This window comes from Choloepus didactylus, chromosome 2 (genome assembly GCF_015220235.1).
Source record: "Choloepus didactylus isolate mChoDid1 chromosome 2, mChoDid1.pri, whole genome shotgun sequence".
Lineage (NCBI taxonomy): Eukaryota > Metazoa > Chordata > Mammalia > Pilosa > Megalonychidae > Choloepus > Choloepus didactylus.
This window is the reverse complement of record NC_051308.1, coordinates 178,873,455-178,896,597: the sequence shown is the minus strand read 5'-3', so window position 1 is coordinate 178,896,597 and position 23,143 is coordinate 178,873,455. Positions and strand designations below refer to the sequence as shown.

The 23,143-nt window shown below is 36.5% G+C and overlaps 1 pseudogene; it reads right to left on the bottom strand.

Annotated features, from left to right (window-relative positions):
• Positions 1–18,441: 18,441 nt before the first annotated feature.
• On the bottom strand, positions 18,442–19,056 carry LOC119513934 (annotated as a pseudogene).
• Between the last annotated feature and the right edge of the window lie 4,087 nt (positions 19,057–23,143).

The window sequence follows — 23,143 nt, the reverse complement described above, 5'->3', positions numbered from 1 at the left end:
AATCAAAATTAGGAAATATCTTGAGGAGAGTGTTAATGAAAATACAACATACCAAAACTTATAAAATGCAGTGAAGACAGTGCTGGGAGGGAATGTATAGCTCTAAATGCTTAAAATATAAAAGAAGAAAGACCTAACTTCAAATCTGGAAGAACTAGAAAAAGAAGAGCAAACTAAATCCAAAGCAAGCAGAAAGAAGGGAATAACAAAGATTAGAGCAGAGATAAATGAGATAGCAAACAAAAAAATAGAATCAACAAAACCAAAATTTGGTTCTTTGAAAATATCAATAAAATTGACAAACCTTTAGCTAGAATGACAGAAAAAGAAAGAGAGGATACAAATAATGCAAATCAGAAATGAAAAGGGTGACGTTACTACTAACCACACTGAAATAAAAAAGACTATAAAAGATACTTTGCAACATATACCTTGTAGGCCATTAAATTAGATAACCTAGATGAAATGGACAAATTCTTAAAAATGCATTAACTGCCTACATTGACTCAAGGAGAAATGGAAGATCTCAACAAACTAATTGCTAGAAAAGAGATTGAATCAGTAATCAAAGAAATCAAAACAAAGAAAAGCCCAGGACCAGATAGCTTCACAGGGAAATTCTACCAAACATTCCAAGAAGATTCAACTCCAATTCTGCTCAAACTCTTCTGAAAATTAGAAGAGGAAGGAAAACTCCTTAATTCATTCTACGAGGCCAGATAAAGATACTACAAGAAAACTACAGACCAATATCTCTTATGCATATAGATGCAAAAATCTTCAACAAAATATTAAAAACTGAATACAACACCATATTAAAAGAATTATACACCATGATAAAGTAGGATTTACCCCTGGCAGGCAAGGTTGGTGAACATAAGAAAATCAATTAATGTAATACTCCACATTAACACAAGGTGGGGGAAAAAAACACATGATCATCTGAATTGATGCAGAAAAGGCATCTGACATAATGTATCACCATTTCTTGATAAAAAACACTTAGAACACTATGAATAGAAGGAAACTTCCTCATATGATAAAGGGCATATATGAAAAGCCCAAAGCTAACACCCTACTTAATGGTGAAAGACTGAAAACTTTCCCCTCTAAGATCTGGAACAAGACAATCATACCACCTGTCTCCACTGTTATGCAATATTGTACTGGAAGTTCTTGCCAGAGAAATTAGGCAAGAAAAGAAACAGAAGCCAACAAATTGGAAAGGAAGAAGTAAAACTTTCACTATTTGTAGACGACATAATCCTATATACAGAAAATACCAAAAAAATCCACGACAAAGTTCCTAGAGCTAATAAATGAATTCAGCAAAGTAGTGGGGTACAAAATAAACATCCAAAAATCAGTTGTGTTTCTATACACAAGCAACGAACAATTGGAAGAAGAAATTAAGAAAAAAATTCATTCACAATAACAATTAAATGATTGAAATATCTAGGAATAAATCTAGCCAAGGATGTAAAGGACTTGTATAGAGAAAACTACAAAACACTGCCAAAAGAAATGAAAGAAGCTCTAAATAAATGGAAGTGCATTCCATGTTCATGGATTGGAAGACTAAATACCATTAAGATGTAAATCTACCCAAACAATTTATAGTTTCTCAATCAAAATTCCAACAAACTTCTTTGAAAAAAATGGAAAAGCCAATCATCATATTTATATGGAAGGGTATGGTGTCTTGAACAGCCAAAGCCATCCTGAAAAAGAATGAAGTTGGAGGACTCACACTTCCTCATCTTAAACCTTATTACAAAGCCACAGTATTCAAAACAGCATGGTACTGGCACAAGGACAGACATATAGACACCTTATACAAAAAAATCAACTAAAAATGAATCAAAGACCTAAATATAAGAACCAGAACTATCAAACTCCTAGAAGAAGATATAGGAAAGCATCATTAGGACCTTGTGTTAGCAACATCATCCTAGAATTTATATACAAGGCACAAGCAAGAAAAGAAAATAGATAATAGGACCTCATCAACATTAAAAACCGTTGTGCCTCAAAGGACTTTATCATGAAAAAAATATGACAACCAACACAATTGAGAAAATATCTGGAAATCACATATTTGATAAGGGTTTAATATCTGGTATATATAAATAAATCCTTCAACTTAACAGCAAAAAGACAACCTAATTTTAAAAAAGGGCAAAAGACTTGACTAGACATCTCTCCAAAGAGAAACCAGAAAGCACGTGAAAAGAAGCTTGACATCATTAGCTATCAGGGAAATGCAAATCAAAACCACAGTAAGACACCATTTCACACAAATTAGAATGGCTCCTATTAATAAAACGGAAAATAACAAGTGTTGGAGAGGATGTGGAGAAACAGCAATTATCATTCATTGCTGGTGGCAATGTAAAATGGTGCAGTCAACTGTGGAAGATAATCTGGCAGTTGCTCAGAAAGCTAAATATAAAACTACCATATAACTTGGAATGCCATCCCTTGGTATATACCCCAAATAATTGGAAGCAGAGACTCAAATAGATATTTGTGCACCAATGTTCACAGCAGCATTATTTACAATTGCCACATGACAGAAGCAACCAAATGACCATCAAATGATGAATGTATAAATAAAATGTGGTATATACACAATGGAATATTTTTCAGCCATATGAAAAGGTACTGATATATGTGATAACATGGATGAACCTTGAAAGTCACTTGAAATGATTCAGGTCAAGGAGTAAAAAGAAAAAAGAATCATAAAAGCACTCATCATGTTGAGTGAAATAAGTCAGATGCAAAAGGACAAATATTGTATAATGTCACTGATTTGACATAATTAGGATAAGCAAATTCATAGAATCAGAATCTAGAATAAAGGTTACCAGGACAAGGGGTGGGGATAGGGAATGGGAATTTAAGTCTTAAATGTACATGGTTCCTATTTGGAATAATGGAAATGTTTTGGTAATGGATGGAGATGATGGTAGCACAACATTGTGAATGCAATTAACAGCACTGAAATATATAACCAAATACGATTAAAAGAGGATATTTAAGGTTGTATATATAGTTGCAGGGTAAAATTTTTTAAAAATCCATGGAAGTACACTATACAAATAGTGAATGCTAAGTTCACTATATATAAACTATAGTTTATATATAAACTATATCTCCATTTATGTATATAGTAGATACTTTGTATAGCATATATACTGTGTATATGTAGTATATATAGTTTATATATAGTTCAAACTATAGTTTATAGTACAATTATAAAAATGGGTTCTCACCAATTGTAACTAATGTTCCATACCAAAGCAAGGTGTTAACAATAGGGTGATATACAGGAATCCTGTATTTTATGCATGAATGTTTTATAAACCACAACTTCTCTAATAAAGAAAAAATTAAAATAAAATGTCTGATAATGCCACATAGAAGAACTTGTATGCATTTCTTGTGGGAGAGTAAATTGGTAGGGCCACTTTTGAGAACAATTTTGCAATAGTGAGTAAAGTTGAAAATTATAATACCCCATGATCTCTATAACCCAGTAATTCAACTCATATATATATATATAACATACATATATATCTTAAACACATTTCAATGGGCACACAGAGACATGTACAAGAGTATTCACAGGAGAACTTTTTGTAATATTAAATAATTGCAGAAAGCCACAGGAAAATAGTTACATGATTTTACCACACTGGATTCTATTTAGCAATGTAAATAAATGATTAAGAGCACCATAAATAAACATGAGTGATTCTCACAAGCATAATATTTAACCTGAAAATTAAGCTGCAAAAGAATATATATTTACATATATAATGAGATGCCATTTAAACCTAGCAAAAAATACATGAAAAACATTGTTAATGGGAACATACACATGAAGTAAAAGAAAATATTTAAAAAGGAATAGGAATTATTAAGATCAAATTTGAGGACAGTATTTCTGAGTGGATGTAGGTATGACATCATGTTTGGTAACATTTTATTTCTTAAGCTTATTACACTATACTCATAACTTTAATATATCTTAAATACTTTATAATACATTAAAGCAAAATCATAATTTCACTGTAAATTCTGTTATATCCCAAATTATTAAAATCAAGTAAAACCTAATACAATCATGGTCTCCTTCCTTAGCCATGATTTACAATTCCCTATAATTACTTATATCATTTCTTAGAACATGACCTCCATAAAAATATAGACGTTTACATTTCAAATGGGTAAAGGCAGACTATGTTGCAGAAAAATTTGTCTGAAAAGAGTGCCCTTATCTCTTCAAATAGAATGACAAGAAAATCCAACAGATAAATCTTCCATATGAGATAAAAATTTTCCTTAGTAAGGATGATCACATAATTCATCATACAAACTAGAACACAGTTGGGAGTGAAATGGATAAATATTAAATTAAATTAAATGGAGAAATAAATCTGGGACATAAAACGTGAAGAGGGACTGCAACAGACAAACCTATTCTTAGCACACAAAGGTACCTGAATAAGTAAATCATTTTGTGTCAGCGTACAGCTTTCTCTTCATTAAGCCTTATCCTAGGTTTTTATTTCTGATAATTTGTGGCCTAGCAATCTGGAGAAAATTTCCTGGTGTATATTACTGAAAAGTATTTGATGAAATCATTTTGAAGATATAATTGAGCTATAGAAAGGTAAGGTCATAAAAAGTGGAAGCCAGAAAAGACAAGAAAGATAAGGTAAGGGAGCTCTGGAGTAGTATTTTCCCTGAAAGTAGCTTTAATTCGGGTGGTCAAGAGTTTTGGCTTTAAAACTTCAAGTGAGAAACCAGAGACAATTCCTGAGACCTGAGTAAGTGGGATGGTGGCTCAGAAACCCCTTTCCAAGGAGGGACCCTGAAAGATAACATCTTCAAGGGATAATTTGGTTTTAAAATGCCTTGTAAGGGAGATAGTGAAGATACTTGCCTTCTCAGCAGAGACCGAGCAGAAAGGTAAAAAAGAAAAGAAGCCTTCCCTGAAAATTCTCATACACAAGCTTACTGTTACATGAGTTTGGACAAAAAGTTCACACTCATATGTAGTCTAACTTGAAATTTTAAAATTTAGTTGAAAGTAGTCCCAGGTTGGTAAGGTCTGAGGTGACTGACAGAAGCAAAAATAGATCATTTGTAAAGGAAATCACATAAAGGCAATGTTCAAAAAAATGGTATAGATAAATTTTTCAGTCACATTAGCTCACAGTCAGAAATCAAAAATCATGTAAAGCAAGAATAGGAAGTAACAATAACAGTAGAATTACAGATATAAGGCTCATATATCAAAATCAATGATAGATACTTAAAAGCATGTTTAATAGCATCAAAGTATGAACAGAAAGATGTGAAAAAGAAAACAAAAGTTTCGGAAATGAATAACATACTAATTGAAATTAGAACTCAATTGATAGACTGAAAGGCAGATTAGCCAAAGCTAATGATAATTAGGGAATTAGAAGCTAAAAGAAACTGCACAGATTGCATTATAAGGGATTATTTTATTTTTAGTTATCCTTTTGTTACTGACTTCGCAAACACCTCTGAATAAATCAGGGATCAAAGAAGAATTAATAATGGGGTATAAAAATACTTAAAAATGAAAGTAAAAAATAAAACATGTCAAAACTTGTGGGATTCATCTAAAGAAGCATTTGAAGGAATTTTATTCTGTAAATGGTAATATTAGAAAATAAAAAAAAGGGAGGCCTAAAATAGACAAACCAAGCATTCAACTTCAGAAGTTGGAATAAAAACTAGAAAACAAACTCAAACAAAACAGGAGGAAGGGTATTATAAAATAATAGCAGGAACTAAATAAACAGAAAACAAAGACACAGTAGAAAGGTTTGACAAACCGTATCTGGTAAAGTATAAAAAAAATGAATATGGAATATCTAAGTTTGATTTATCCCAGATAGTCAAGGTTTTAAATGTTAGAAAACCAGTTAATATAATTTTAAAAATTATGTTATTTAATAAAAGGAGAAAAAAGTGTGGAAATCTCAAAAGACATGAGAATGTATTCAATAAAATTCATAACCCATTCATGAAAACCTTTCTTAGTAAACTGGGGAACTTTCTTAATCTGAGATATGTTAATCTCTTTAAACCCTATAGAAAAACACCATACTCAATGTGGTATCTGCAATTTCTTCATTTCATAGTAAAGACTAACATACTCTAGTAATATGAACCTATGCTAGGAAATGTGCGTCTTCTGTATGCAAGCTTAGTTTATTGACTTTCATTTAAGAATAACAGTAAATAGTTAACTTTTTCACTTCACAGTTAGGTGTTTATGGGTATCTGAGAGCCATACATAGTTTGAAGGACCCCTAAATTTCTATTTGTGAAAGTGAATTGGTGGTGGTGTTGGGGGGGGTGGTACAAGTTTATAGTCATGTCTCAATTCCAGTGATGGTTTTCACAGCCCCAGATCAGAATTCATTGTTTGAGAAGTGTAAGAGAACTTCAGAAGAAAATGGGACAGCATATTTGAAATCTGGACTCTTCTGTGAAAGTCAGAATGCATTATTATTGGAAATGAACAATAATATAGGACTTTGCATCTGGTTAGCAAAATAAGCTCAGAGAGTAAATGAGTATGAAAGAGAATCTACTATGTGACAGGCACTATTCTGGGGACTTTGCACACAGTCTGCTTTATTGAATCATGCAAGACCACTGTGAGGTGGGTGATATGATCCTCATTTCAGAGATGAAAACATTGCATGTATTATTTCGTTCATTCTTCACAGAAACTATCTCCACTTCCCCATATGAGGAAACAAACACAGAGATATTTATTTCCTTGCTGCAGGGCACACAGCCAATAAACGGGAGAGGTTCTCCTCTTAGCCACCAGATTATATTTTCTCCTACATATGTAGTTCGTGATCACCACTTGTCAAAATTTGTAAAAGTTTTAAAACATTTTTCATCTGTCCACTACGTTTCATGCCACCTTGCTATAGAGCACAGATAATACCACTGTGACATCCCTCCCTGGCTATGTACCTCCCTGTGGAACACACCTTCACCACATCTGATTGTGCTATTGCAAATCCTTCTCATATTATTAGAATAGCATAATTTAAGTCTTAAGTCATGTCAATTCTTTAACAGATCCTTTAAAAACAACTGTATTACTTTACTGCTTCTGGAGTTGTTACTCCTAGATTAAAAGCAAACAAACAAACTTCATTCATGGTCTCTGGAGGCAGATACAACTGGGTTCAAAATCTAATTCTTTATCTTACTAGCTATTTGTCCTTGGGAAGATACTTAAACTCTCTGGTTCTCAGTTTCTCCATCTGTAAAATGGAGACAATAATATCTCTTCCCTAAGGTTGTTGAACAGATAAAAGAATTTTTGCATTTACTGTTGATAGTATAGTATCTGGCACAAGGTTAGATTTCAACAATGGCTGTAATTCTTATCTGGTTCTATTTCCATGTTAATTTCCCTTTTAAGGTTACTTAGCCTTTAAAATCCTACTTAAGGATTCCTGGTCTTACATTTAGCTGTGCTTTGGAGAATGAAGGCAAGAGTTCTGCAACTAAGATTAAATTAAGTATTAAAGGGTGGACAGCACCCTCCTGAGGACAAAGTAGATTTGTCAGCTCAAGAGTCTACAAGGCAATTGCATCCTAGGGAGAGTTGGAGCCAGAAGATTCGGTTAAGCTGCCACATGCCTTGAAAGAACTGGCTACATCATTTTCAGGACCCAGTGCAAAATGAAGATGTGGGCCTCTTGTTCAAAAATCATCCATAATTTCAAGACAGCAACAGAACAGCATTAAACTAAGCATGGGGCCTTTTGAACTGTGGGACTCAACACAACTGCACAGGTTGCATTGGCTCCTCTTTCCGTTTTCACTCTTACAGAAACAAGACTTGGTTCTTATTTTTAAAATTAATGGGTCTGTTATGTTTGACCTCTAGTCAGTAGAAACTCAATTTCACTTTGAGGTCTCGTTGGGAGGCATATTTGGAGCATTTCCTTTTCCTCCTGTAAGGTGATTTTGGTCTGTGAATAGACTCTATCTTCATTCTATTGTCAGCATGATAGGTTCACAGATATTACTAAAAATAAAAACTCTCCATAAATGTGTTACATAAGATAAAATGGCTGCCTGCATAGGGCATTGCTGGGAGCAACCCCTTTTCAAAAAAGGGTTTTCCTGAAGACAAAAACAATTGATCTGCAGGAGCTTTCCAAGAAAATCAAATAATGGAACATTCTACAAAATTTCAGGTAAGCAACTCCTGGTGATAAACCAGTTTCAGTCCAGTAGAGAGAGCTTATCAGAATGGACATGCATACCATACTAATCAGTGTATATCTGCTCCCCACTTTGTAACACCCTGAAGTGAAATGTAAATTTATTGTCAGCCAATCAAAACATTTTCTCACTTGCTTCAGTGTTTGCCCTATGTAAGCTTTCTGTTTCCATTTCCTCAGTTTCTTACCACTTTTGAATTTGCCCTGCCAAGTTCTCAAGTTGTGTGTTGCTCAAATAAACGTTAACAAAATATTTTAAATGCCTCAGTTTATCTTTGACAAATGTAATTGTGTTTAGAACGTATTTCCTTTTAAAGTTGTTACTAAATGAAAAATACCAAATTTGTTATAATGGTGACCTCTGAAGAAGGAAGGAGATGGGAATTTGGGAGGAGAATATGGGGTTGCAGGGTCTTTTCTGTAACATTTACTCCAAAACATGAAGTAATGTTAAAATTCAATAAATCTGGATGGTAGGCTTCAACATATTAATATCTTAAATTCTATAAATTCCTGCATTTGTAATATTTCACAATAAAAGTATTTCCAAAGCACCCTAAACTGAAGAAATTATGGTCTTTAAATACAATTTTGGGATGTTAGGACTAGAATTTGAATCCAGTTCTGCCATGCAATATGGTTGTGCAACCTTGGACAAATTACTTCAATTTCTTGTGCTTCCATTCTCTTCTTATAAATTGAGAGGGTTAGACATATAACCATTAAAGTCAGTTCTAGGACTAATAATTTTTACTTCTATGAAATAAAGAATGTATTTAGAATATTATTTGAAATAAGTTACAAGCTGGAAGTATTGACTCAATGCATGTAATTGATTGTGAACTGGTGGGTCAACGTAGTAAAACTTCCATCAACCTAAAACAAAGTGCAATTGAAAAGAACTGTCAGCTCAGTAGATATTTGTCCTGCTCTGAGCTTCACTTTTAAGAGAAACAGGCAAACTGCAAGAAAATTCACTCATGTCAGACATTCAAAAGCTTCTCCAGTTCCAAATTTTCAACTTAGAAATTATGAAACTTCTCTATTTCTGAGCATTCCTCTTAGCAGCTTGGAAAATGTGAACCAAACTAGGAACACAGAGGAAAAGAGCATCAACCCTACTTTACTCCCCATCAATGGTTGGCTTTAGTAGGCTTATACAATTATTTGGTCAAAATATTGTCAATTAACACAGGACTGACAATTCAAATGATTACAGGTCACACAAGTAAATAATGAGGAGAAATAGGTCAGGTGTGATAAAGAGGGAGTGGTGGGCATTATGGAAAATTGGAGTCAGCACTCAGCTCCAGTTTACTGTTCCCATGTGCCAATGTGAGCCCAATGTTGACAACATTCTCCCAATTTTCCCAGAGGAGATAGAAACTGAACTTTCATATTTTTCCAGGTTTCTATTTGTTGGCAGCTAATTCAAATCTCTTTAAGTGTATCATCTGTCAGATAAAAACATTGATGTGCTGAATTTAATTCATTGTAATAGTGTTTTACTAGCCTGATACTTCTGACCTAAAGTGTGTTTGATGGTTTTTATGCTCAGTCTTGAGATTTTTTAATAACATCACCATCATGTCTAATGAAATTGTGACTGTTATTTACTGATCCCAGGTTATCATCCCTAATTACCCCATTTTTCTGTGATTTCAGATCCTGGCTTACTCTCACTTTCTCCATATTACTTGTATCTTGATTCTTAGTGATTTCTATATACATGTATATGATGATTTCACAGCCTAGCTACTCAAGTCCTTAAAAGTCTCCCCCCCAACCATCTTGCTGACCACCCTTTCTTAGCCTCCTCACTTTTCTAATCATATTATAAACTTTATCAAAACCTTTAACAGCAACCCATTCATAATCCCATCCCACCTTCTGATCAATACCTCTCATCTTTCTGGCTTACTTTCTGTAGTACCCTGACTCCTGCTTTCAGGCACCTCCAATGAATTGATCATTCTACCTTTTCAGTATCCTTTAGTTCCTTTATATCCTCTCTTGCTCTCTGTCCAGTTTAAATACCAAGGTCAATATTCATAGTCAATTATTTGCACATACTCAACTCATTACCCAGCTCTCTCTCCATCCTACTTGCAGGCCAAACCACAATCCTGGTTGGCTAAACTCAAATTTCCACTATTTCACACCTGCACCTCTGCTGGAAGGGCCAATGAGATCACCTTAAAATGCTGACCAAGAACCTCAAATGGATCCTTAATATTTCCATGTAATCATCCTGTCAGTGAATTTTAAGTGCAAGCAGTATTAGGGAAGTGTTCATCAGAGATCTCCAAGGGAACAGAACAGACAGGAGATATATATTATATGTATGTATGTGTGTATGTATACATATGAGAGTTATTATAGGACTTGGTTCATACAACTATGGGGATTGGCAAGTCAAAACTCCATGGGGCAGGGTACAAGTCATGAACTCTGAGGAAGGTTACAATGAATTCGTCAGGAAAAGCTAGCTGACTAAGTAGAAATAGGAATTTTCCTTCTGACTGCTGAAATCATCAGTCCTCCCTTTAAGGCCTTCAACTGATTGGATGAGAATTCTCTCATTGGTGAAGTTGATGATGGTGGATGTAATCAGTCAGATGCATTCAGCTTACTGATTATTTAAATTCACAAAATATCCTCACAGTAACAATCAGGACAGTGCTTGCTTGACCAAACAACTGGACTCCGTAACCCAGCCAAGTTGACACATGAACTTAACCATCAAAAGGTGTATATGTACGGGGGAGGTAGGGGGATAAGACAACATCTAAAATCAGAAAGTGTTGAGAATATTAAAAATATTGCAAGTGGATGAATTTGCAGTGTAACGAGAAGGAAAGATTCTGAAGGACAAAGATTAAATCACGCCATAGGTGTGACATGAGGAAATGGTCTGAGCAAATTGGGTAACATTTTAAGTACTTGGCTAGAAAATCAGCATGCATGCTGGAAGCCCACTAGCATAAAATTCATTCAGGAGAAGTACAAAGTTTGATAAAAGACTATGCAAGGTAAAATTCTAGTGCAGCTCTTGAATGTGAAATGTTTCAAGGCCTACTGGAATCTGTAAAACATCAAAAGAGTGATGAGGAGCAAATAGATTCTGTGGTATTTTGTCATTGACCTGGAGAGCATGGGAGTGGGGGTGGTGATTGATCTGGTTTTAAAACTGTGAAGGGTCAAAGCACAATTCAATTTAATGGAACTGCATCAAGAAAATACATGTGAAAATACCTTCCATTACTTTGGAGTTACAAACAAATGAACTTAGGGGTAGCCTTTTATTTATTTATTTATTTATTTTAAATCTTTATTTTATTGAGATATATTCACATACCACGCAGTCATACAAAACAAATCGTACATTTGATTGTTCACAGTACCATTACATAGTTGTACATTCATCACCTAAATCAATCCCTGACACCTTCATTAGCACACACACAAAAATAACAAGAATAATAATTAAAGTGAAAAAGAGCAATTGAAGTAAAAAAGAACACTGGGTACCTTTGTCTATTTGTTTGTTTGTTTGTTTCCTTCCCCTATTTTTCTCCTCATCCATCCATAAACTAGACAAAGGGGAGAGTGGTTCTTATGGCTTTCCCAATCCCATTGTCACCCCTCATAAGCTACATTTTTATACAATTGTCTTCGAGATTCATGGGTTCTGGGTTGTAGTTTGATAGCTTCAGGTATCTACCACCAGCTACCCCAATTCTTTAGAACTAAAAAGGGTTGTCTAAATTGTGTGTAAGAGTGCCCACCAGAGTGACCTCTCAGCTCCTTTTGGAATCTCTCTGCCACTGAAGCTTATTTCATTTCCTTTCACATCCCTCTTTTGGTCAAGAAGATGTTCTCCATCCCATGATGCCGGGTCTACATTCCTCCCCGGGAGTCATATTCTACGTTGCCAGGGAGATTCACTCCCTTGGGTGTCTGATCCCATGTAGGGGGGAGGGCAGTGATTTCACCTTTCAAGTTGGCTTAGCTAGAGAGAGAGGGCCACATCTGAGCAGCAAAGAGGCATTCAGGAGGAGGCTCTTAGGCACAATTATAGGGAGGCCTAGCCTCTCCTTTGTAGCAACAGTCTTTCCAAGGCTAAATCCTGTGGTAGAGGACTCAACCCATCAAACCAGTCCCCTATGTCTGTGGTCATGTTAGCAACCATCGAGGTGGGTTAGGCCAATAAGGGGTAGCCTTTTAGAATCTAACCTGTTTTATATTTAGTAAAGGAAAGCTTTTATAATTAAGTAACTAAAACAATGACAATGACTAAAACAATCATTTCTGGTTTATGTTTTGCCATTTCTTATAAGTCTATTAATCATGACACTAGATTGTGAGAATCGTTTGGAGATAAACTATATCATTTGTATTTTTATTTCTAGCCATTTCTATTATAGCAAGTAAGCACATGAAAAATAAATGTAGAATAAATATATCACTATATCAATGATAACACTTAGGAATGATTAAATCCCTACACATCAACAAAAAATTCCCAAGCACATACATAGCTAGAAAGTTTCAAGCCTTATTCTTGAAAGGCTTTTGAGTTTGAGGATGGAAAAAAAAAAAAAAAAAAACGGGTGTTAGAGGTTTTTCTCAGTTAATTTTCTGCTCTTCTCTGAATATTTTGGTTAACTGAAAATTGTGTTGCATTTTGAATTAACCTTTTGAAAGTCTGATAGAGTAAAAATGTTCATTACATCCATAAACAGTTCCAAGACAGATGTAAAAAGAGATTAAAGGAAAAAAGTCAACATGCTCAATGCCCTCTTAGACACTGAAAACTGTTTATGCCATTTATGTACCTACTATTTTTACTCACATGTCTTCTTTTCTGGAAGATCCTAATCCTATTTCAACATTTTTTGATTTCCCTTTTCATAGGGTTGCCAGATAGACTTGGGATCCAGGCGTAATTGAGAGGTAGGTGCTCTTATTGCATGGATTTGGGCAGCACCTGCATATGAAATTTCCCTGTTGCCTCAGTTTACTCATTTGTAAACTCAACTAGCTTTTTGAGTGCCTCCTGTGTTCCAGCAACTAGGCTTGGATATTTACAAAGATTATCTGATTCCATCTTCATGAGAATTCTATGGGGTAATCATTCTTATTCTCATTTTATAGAAAAGGAATTTGGGCCTCACAAAGATGAAGTTATTTCATCAAGATCAGGTGACTATCAAGTGAAGAATTAGGATTTAAAAAACTAGGTCTATATGATTCCAAAGCCCATGCATTTGCTACTAGAACATGCTACTGTCCTACAGGGAAAATGGTAGTTTGAATGCAGTTCCCAAAATTGACCAAAATGATTGCAAATGAATGAAAATAAAGAAGACATTGTTAATCTTGAATCCAAAGAAAGTTCCTGCCTCATGCTACACTTTGATTGCTATTGTTTTATATTTAAAAACTTGGGACTTTCCCCAGTGTACTCCTTCTCCTTCACCTCCCTCCATATTCAACTTAGGTGTATGATGGTACATCCCATTTTAAGAAAATTCAATGTACAGGCATATTTCAGAGAAATTGTGGGTTTGGTTCCAGACCACTGCAATAAAGCAAATATCACAATACAGTGAGTCATATGAATTTTTTGGTTTTCCAGTGCATAGTGAAGTTATGTTTACACTATGCTATAGTCTGTTAAGTGCGCAATAGCATTATGTCTGAAAAACAATGAACATACCTAAATTTAAGAAGACTTTATTGCTTAAAAAATGTTAATCATCATCTGAGCTTTCAGCTTATTGCCTCGATGTTGTCAGCTGCTGATGGATCAGGGTGGCAGTTGCTGAGGTTGGTGTAGCTGTGGCAGTTTCTTAAAATAAGACAACATGAAGTTTGCAACATTGACTGACTCTTCCTTCCATGAAAGATTTCTCTGTAGCATGTGATGCTGTTTGATAGCAGTTTACCCACAGTAGAACTTCTTTCAAAGTTGGAGTCAATCCTTTCAAACCCTGCTACTACTTTATCAACTAAGTTTACATAATATTCTAAATCCTTTGTTGTCATTTCAATAATGTTCACAGCATTTTTACCAAGAGTAGGTTCCATATGAGGAAACCACTTTCTTTGCTAATCCATAAGAAACTATTCCTCATCCATTCTAGTTTTATCCTGAGATTGCAGCAATTCAGTCACATCTTCAGGCTCCACTTCTAAGTCTAGCTCTCCTGCTATTTCCACCACATCCACAGTTACTTACTCCACTGAAGTCTTGAACCCTTCAATGAGAAGTCATCTACAAGGGATGGAATCAACTTCTTCCAAATTGCTCCTCCCAAGAATCATGAATGTTCTTAAAGACTTCTAGAATGGTAAATCCTTTCCAGAAGGGTTTCAATTGACTTTGCCCAGATCCAGCAGAGGAATTGCTATCTACGCATCTGTAGCCTTATGAAATGTATTTCTTAAATAGTAAGGCTTAAAAGTCAAAATTACTCCTTGATCCATGGGCTACAGAATGGATGTTGTGTTAGCAGGCATGAAAACATTAATCTCATTTTACATCTCCATCAGAGTTCTTGGGTTTATGTGTTTGAACTTGATTTTGACTTCAATAATCTTTGGGGTTTTTGGAAACCACGTCTCCATGGCAGCTGCAGGTAGGAGCTGCTGTGCTTTTCCTTTGCTCTATGATCCCATGACATGCTTGGATTTTAGTGAAACACATCCTCAAAGAAGCTTAGCCTGACTCCCCACAGATCCAACCTTACTGTCAGATCAGATTGATTACACTCTCAAAGCAGAAGCACTTTGTACTTCTTCATAGCACTAATTGCAGTGTGTGCATATATATTTGTGCAGTTATTTGATAAATGTCTCTCCCACTAAACTGTAAGTCCTATGAGGACAGAGGCTATGACTTTTTGCTTATGATTACATTGTTTTACTTGCCATTGTATCAAAGTGCCTGACACATAATAGGTGCTCAATAAATATTTGATGAATGTGTCATTTGATAACACCATACCATCCCTTGTAGAGGTGACAGTGTGATATATATATATATATATATATATATATATATATATATATATATTAGTACTAATAGACAATCAGGAGACCTCCGTTCTTGTTCCACCTCAATTGCTGCCTTGATATGCAACCTTGGGCAAGTGAGTTAAACTTTCTTAGTTTCCATTTACTCATCCATAAGATGAAGCAGTTGAACCACAGGGAAGGTCCATTACAGTTCTGAGGCTATAATTTCTTTGTATGACAAAACTTGTACAGGCATACTTCATTTTATTGTGCTTTAGTTTATCACATTTTATTGTGCTTTATATTTTTTACAAATTGAAAGTCTGTGGCAACCCTGTGTGGAACAAGACTATCGGCACCATTTTTCCAACAGCATGAGCTCAGTTCATGTCTCTGTCACATTTTGGTAATTCTTGCAATATTTTGAACTTTTTCATTTTTATTATATCTGTTATAGTGATGTGTGATCAGTGATCTTTGATGTTACTATTGTAATTGTTTTAGGGTGCCACAAACCATGCCCATATACTATGGCAAACTTAATTGATAAATGTTGTGTGTGTTCTGACTGCTCCACTGACTGGCTGTTCCCCATTTCTTCTCACTCCTCGGGCCTCCTTATTCTCTGAGAAACAACAATATTACAATTAGGCCAATTAATAACCCTACAATGGCCTCCAATAGTTCAAGTAAAAGGACAAGTCATACATCTCCCACTTGAAATCAAAAGCTAGAAATGATTAAGCTTCATGAGGAAGACATGTTGAAAGCCAAGATAGGCTGAAGGCTAGGCTTCTTGCACCAAACAGTTAGCCAAGGTGCAAATACAGAGGAAAATTTCTTGAAGGAAATTAAAAGTGGGTATTCTGGTGAGCACATGAATGATAAGAGTGAAACAGCCTTATTGCTGATATGGAGAAAGTTTTAGTGGTCACAACATTTCCTTAAGCCAAAGCCTAATTCAGAGCAAGGCCTTAATTCTCTTCAATTCTATGAAGGCTGAGAGAGAAGAGGAAGCTGAAGAAAAAGAAATTTGAAGATAGCAGAGGTTGGTTCACGAGGTTTAAGGAAAGAAGCCATCTCCATAACAACCAAGCTCAAGGTGAAACAGCAAGTACTGATGTATAAGCTGCAGTAAATTATCCATAACACCCAGCTAAGATAATTGATGAAGGTGGCTAGCACTAAACAACAAATTTTTAGTGTAGACAAAAGATCCTTCTATTGCAAGATGTCATCTAAGACTTTCATAGGAAGGGAGAAGAAATCAATGCCTGCCTTCAAAGTCTCAAAGGATTCGTTGACTCTCTTGTTAGGGCCTAATGCAGCCAGTGGCTTTAAGTTGAAGCCAATGCTCATTTACCATTCTGAAAATCCTACGGCCCTTAAGAATAATACTAAATCTACTCTGCCTGTGCTCTATAAATTGAACAACAAAGCCACAGATGACAGCACATCTGTTTACAGCATGGGTTCCTGAATGTTTTAAGCCCAATGTTGAGACTTACTGCTCAGAAAAAAAAGGATTTTTGTCAGAATATTACTGCTCATTGACAATGCACCTGGGCACCCAAGAACCCTGGAGATGTAAATGAGATTAATGTTTTCTTGCCCACAACACAATACCCATTCTGCAGCCCGTGGATCAAGGAGTAATTTTTACTTTTAAGTCTTATTATTTAAGAAATACATTTAATAAGGCTATAGCTGCATAGATAGCAACAGTTCAGTCCAGAAACAGAAGACCCCATGACAGTGTAATGTTCTGATGTCAAGCAAAATTAAAACATACTTGGGATTAAATGTTAAGCAGTTATCTTTGGGAACAGAATCATTTATGTCAGAAAGGGTATTCAAAAGCAGAGTCAAAAGCAGATTGAGGCTAACCAAGCCTGGATTGAAATACCAGGGTTGTTGCAAGTGGCTGAGTTTGACAAGGGAGAGTCATAATTGTAAATTTGGTGAGTGCTCTGCATTTGTCACTGTCAATTTGGTACCATCGGCACCAGTTCTTTTTCTGAAAGTCAGTACAGATTTTTATTTTTACTTAAAAATTTCAAAGGTACACCTTAGGAATTAAACTATGTTTTTTCTTCTTTCTAAGGACATGACATACATATTTTCTGGTCAGTAATGTTATATCAAACATTTTACTAAACCAAAGCCAGATAGATGACCATGAAAGCTGTTTGCTATCTCCTACTCATGCTGAGCTACAGCAGTGAACACCATCTTGGTAGGAGAGATTTGATATGAAGAAGGAATTGCAGAACTTGCAGTCATGTTTTTTACTAAACTCATACCCATCCCAACAGAAAACCTACAAATTGATTATACAGAAAGGGTTTTAAACAAATCTGCAGAAACACACTTAACATTGTAAGTAAAGGATATCTCTTAATCTATGTTCAGCACACAGCTCACATTGGTGCCCAGTAATATAGGAACACCAGTGTAGTTCATAGCACTAGCATCTAAAAAGCACACAACTATAATACTTTGATCTTAAAGTGGGTAATCATGTAAATACAAGGATTAGATCCATTAGGCTAGCCTGGGTATTCATCTATAATTTTTTTTTCAAAATAATGATTGATAGAGGCTTCTAGAAACATGGTGGGACGACATCAGGACCAACAGAAGACAGTGATAAAAGGACTGGAAACAAATGCTGAGTTTCACATGTAGCTTTTACTTAAAGGACATCTCTTTCAGTTAATTTCCATGGCCAAGACTAGCTATAAAAACAGAAGCTCCAGAAATCTCAAGAGAGGGGCAGTGGCACCCTAGATAAAACACTCACAAATAAAAAACCCACCCACCTGGACCACTCAGGCTGAAGGACTGACGCTCTGACCCAAGTGAAAGAGCTGAGCATGCACAGAAGCTTTGTGCAGAGCCTGCTATAGTAGTGGATGCAGAGAGGGCTCGTGATGAGGGGTTACTGCACACTGGTGCCATACCATTTATGCTGGGGAAAGGGTTTCTCCCAGAAGCACCCGATAGAGGGGTCTACTCTAGGGGAAGTACTAGGGTTACTGAATACAGGAGAAACAGGTCCTGGGAGGGTCAGGGAATTTTTTTTTTCTTAACTCATCAATACTTAACATTAACAAAGAGCCATAGGACAGAGTCTTTTCAAGATGTATTCTCCTGTAAGCATTAGCTGAAGCCTCACCCAGCCTACCTGCAGGTGATGTCCAGACCCAGCCAACTGCCCGGAGGTTGGGAGCTGGTGCCACAGATTGTTCTGAGAAGCTGGCATGGAAGATGATTTGCACAATGAGGTCACCACTAAACCAGTGCTTAAGTCCAATCCCTGGCCTTCTTCTACTGCTCTGTAGTCCTGAAACATTTCTTAAAAAGCCAGAAAATCTGTAAACGTGAGCAGCATGTCAAACATATCATCAGCCACTTCATCTTTTTGGTGCTGTAATGTTGTTGTGAAAGCCACCATGGTAAATCCAGCAATCCTCTCCAGCAGCTCTTCCTCAATATACTTTTCTACCAAGGAAACATAGTCATTAAAAATGGACGAGTAGTTGAGCTTATTCCCTTCCCTGTCTTTGAACTCCTGGTAGTACTTGTCCATGAAATTTCTCTGTAACAACTGGAAATCCTCATCCATGATAATGTCCTCTAAATATCCAACCACAGCATCAATTTCTGCATCAGAGGCAGAAGAGATGGGTAGCGGGAAGCTCTCTTCCTCCAAGGCATTCATCGTGGCCGCCACCTTGGTACACCCTCACGGATGACACATTGGTCCTTACCCAGCCCACCGACCCATCCCAGTCGGCTCTGCTCCTCTGAGGCCCAAACGGCATCGAGAGCATATAGCCCGGCCAGGAGGAGGCCTTGCAGCCTGGGCCATGGCTTGCCCACGGCCCACCATAGTCTGCTCCCGCGTGCAAGGCGCAGGCTTCAGGCTCTTAGAATAGTGGCCACTCGCCTCCGGGACTCCACGCCCCGCCAGGCAGCCCTGCGCCAGGCAGCCCTGTGCCAGCTGCCCCCGTCTCTGTGGGTCCCGGCGTCCTTACTCAGCAACAGTTCTTTTTAAGACTGAGAACTATATTTCCCAGAATTTACTTTCTGTAAGGTTCTAGATTAGAATTTGCCGCTGAAGGAACTTGCATGAGATTTAGAAAGCAGAAGTCCAACAAGCCATTATTTTTGGAAGATCATGATAGTTAAACATGGTAGGTTTCTTGACTTCTTCACAAACTCCTACTTTAAAGTTGCAGTAGTTTTCAGACTTTCCCACAAGTGATAGCTTTCTCTGTTCCAGTGTGTTGGCTGATGTCATACTTTCTCCAGTCCTCTAGTAGGGATAGCAATATACCTTTCCTATGTTACCTCATCTCAGACTCTGTTATATTCCAGTCCTCAGGAGCCTTCATTATCTAGTCATTCCATGGGGCATTATTCTGGTCCGTTACATTGATGACATCAGGCTGATTGGAAGTGATGAGCAGGTAGTAACTAATATTCTTGTATACCTTAATAAAACACATGCATGCCAAGCTAGGGGAAATAAAAAACATGAAATTTAGGGGCTTGTAGGCTCAAATAAGTTTCTAGGTATCCTGCAGTCTAGGATATATGGAAATATCCCCTAGAAAATGAAGAGCAAGTTGTTCCTACCACTAGGAAAAGTGCATAGTTTTCATCTTTGGAATCTGAGATAATCTATACCTCATTTAGGTATGCTTCTTTGACCTATTTACTGAATATCCTGTTAAGACTGCCAGCTCTGAGTGGGAGACAGAGAAACAGAAGGTTCTATTGCAAGTCCAGGCTTTTGTTCAAGAAGATCCAATGATGCCTGTGACAGGCCCCTATAGATAAATAACAGTGCAGACCTTTGGGAATTTGGAATAAAGTTATGTTTTCTTCTGCAAATAATTACTTTCCTTTTGAGAAATGGCTTTTTGTTTGGTCCTGGTTGCTAGAAGAGATTGAATGTTTGATAATGGACCACCAAGTTATCATGTGATCTGCTCCTCATCATAAAATATGTATTGTCTAACTTGACTAGCTCTAAATTTGTATGTGCACAACAGCATTTCACCATCAGGTGGAAGTGGCATATTCAAGAAAGGATTTTAGCAGGTCCTGAAGGCACAAGCAATTTGCACAGGAAAATGACTTAGATTTCTATGATTCCTACTCCTGTTGCAAGACTTCCTTTCCCCCAGTTCATCAACAAAATCAAAGTTGGATCTTGGTTAAAGATGGTTCTGAATTATGAGATAGTAACGATTCAAAGTGGACAGCTACAGCACTGCAGCACCTCTTGGTAACCCTAAAAAGTGGTACTGAAAGGAAATTCTCCTAGTAGAAAGATCTTTGAACAATGCACTCTGTTGTTCATTTGGCTTGAAAGGAAATCTGGAGAGACGAATCTGTAGTGTTTTGGGAGTAGTTGCTAGCAGTTTAGCTAGATGACCATAGAGCTGGAAGAACACAAAATTGGAGAATTGTTTACAAGGGGGTCTGGGGACTATATATGCAAGATATCTCCCCAAATTGGCAGAGAATAGGGGAATGTGTGTGTCCTATGTAAATGCTCACTAAAGAGCTACCTCAGCAGAGGAGTCTTTCAATAATCGAAAGGACAATCTTACGGTATGTGTGGATGTCAGCCACATCTTTCCTTGAAAAACGTGCTTATGATCAAAATGGTCATAGCAGCAGGGATGAAGATTATGCATGAGCTTAGCGACATGGACTTCCACCCACCAAGACTCCTGGCTATAGACTCTCCTTAGTGACCAACCTAACAACAGTAATGATCAGTACTGATTTCCCCAATATGGTACCTTTCCTTGGGAAGAAAAGTCAGCTACCTAGGTGACAGTGATTCATTCTTACTGAAAGTAACACTTACTATGGATATAGATTTACCCTCTCTGCATACAATGCTTCTACTAAAACTAACTTTGGACTTATAGAATACCTTATTTGCTGTCATTTTATTCAACACAGACATTGCCTTTAACGGAGGAAATAATTTTATGGTGGCTATAATGTGACAGTAGGTTAACGCCGTTAGAATTCACTAGTTTTACCATGTTCTCCATCAATCTGAAGCAGCCTGATTAAACAGTGACATGACCTTTTGAAGACAGGTTTTATCTACTTGACAACAGTTTGAATGGCTGGGGAAATATCTTTAATATGCAGTGTATGTTTTGAATTAGCAATCAGTATGTGATGTTATTATACTCATGGCCAAGATGCGTGTATTTAGGAACCAAGGAGTGGAAATGGAAGTGTCTCCTCTCATTATTACTCTTAATGATCTACTAATCAAATTTTCAATTCCCATTCTTGCAACTTGATGCTTTTAAGGTCTAAATTCCCAAGATCAGGGGACACAAACATAGTTATTGTGAACTAGAAACTGAGACTGCTATCTGCTCACAGTTGACATCCATGCCACTGAATCAGCACGCAAAGTAGGATGGCACTATAATGGTTTGGGCAAGTCATACTCATCATAAAGGGGAAATTAGGTAGCCACTACAAAATGGGAGTAAAGGAGGTGTGATTAGACCCCAGAAGATTCCACTGGATATCTCTTAATATTTCTATGTCCTTTGGCAAAATGTAGTGGGAAACTATAGAAACTGAGTACAGGCAGAAAGATTTTGGTAACTGTATTGAGCAAAGAACCCCAACCAAATGAGCCACTTACTGAGGGCAAAGGGACTAAGGAAAGCTTATCGGAATAAGAAAGATAAATAAATACCAGTTATGGCCCAATAATTGTAGTAATTATGCTCATTTTTTCTAGCTTTGCTTTGACTATATTTGCATATATTAATACATCATTTTTCCTTTCCTCTGTCTTCATACTAATATTATCTACTGCAATATATGCTAATAATGATTACCTTATATTTCAGTATTTATGTTACAGGATTTCAAAAGAGTGAATATAACACAGCTAAAAAGGGATAAACATCATCCAAAGAGAGTTAAAATGACATGTAGAACTTGAGTTTCTTCTTTAGGAAGATAGCCAGTTGATCTTTGGTTATATAAGGGATGGTTACATTAAGCTATTGAAGATATGATGTTGTTATTTTCTTTATTTGGGAGTGGGCAAATAGATGTCAAATTTCCTAAATTGTTTTTCTTGTCAATTCAGTAGCATCTCAACAAGCCCTTTTTGAGTCTGGGAATTCTGTTTCCTAAAATCTCCTTTCCTGTATGGATCTGGATTCGAGTTTTCCAAAGAGAACAACTTACATGAGATCTTGAAGGCAGAAGTGAAGCAAATGACTTTTTGAAAAGTCACTGTGATTCAGTATAGCAGGTTTCCATACCTGCTCACAAGCTCTAGCTTAGCAATCACAGAGGTTTGCAAACTACTCCACAAGTGGTATCTTTCTTTTCCTGTTCCAGGGCTTCAACCTGACATTTTAGTGGTTGTATTTTTATTCTCCAGCCTGAGCCACTGAGATTGGTATTCCCCAGCTCCTTTTCTATTTTTGTAAGCCCTGTTATCTTCATTTAACTCAATTATGCCCATTAATACTTGCAGTGGTTCTGTTTTCTTATTTTTAATAAACCCAGACTGATACAGTGAGTGACCATCTATTCCTAGTTTATATTCAGTGGCAGTCATGTCCAGTGATGTAAAAGTACAAGTGGAAGATGGATATCAGGGAAATTGTTTGGTAAAACCAGATAAGATGTCAGAAACCCTAACAAGCAGGTCCTGTGGAAAAGCTAGCAGGAAAACGATGGGATATGGACCAGGGAAATATGGAGGGCACTCAGGCATCCAGAGATCACCCGAG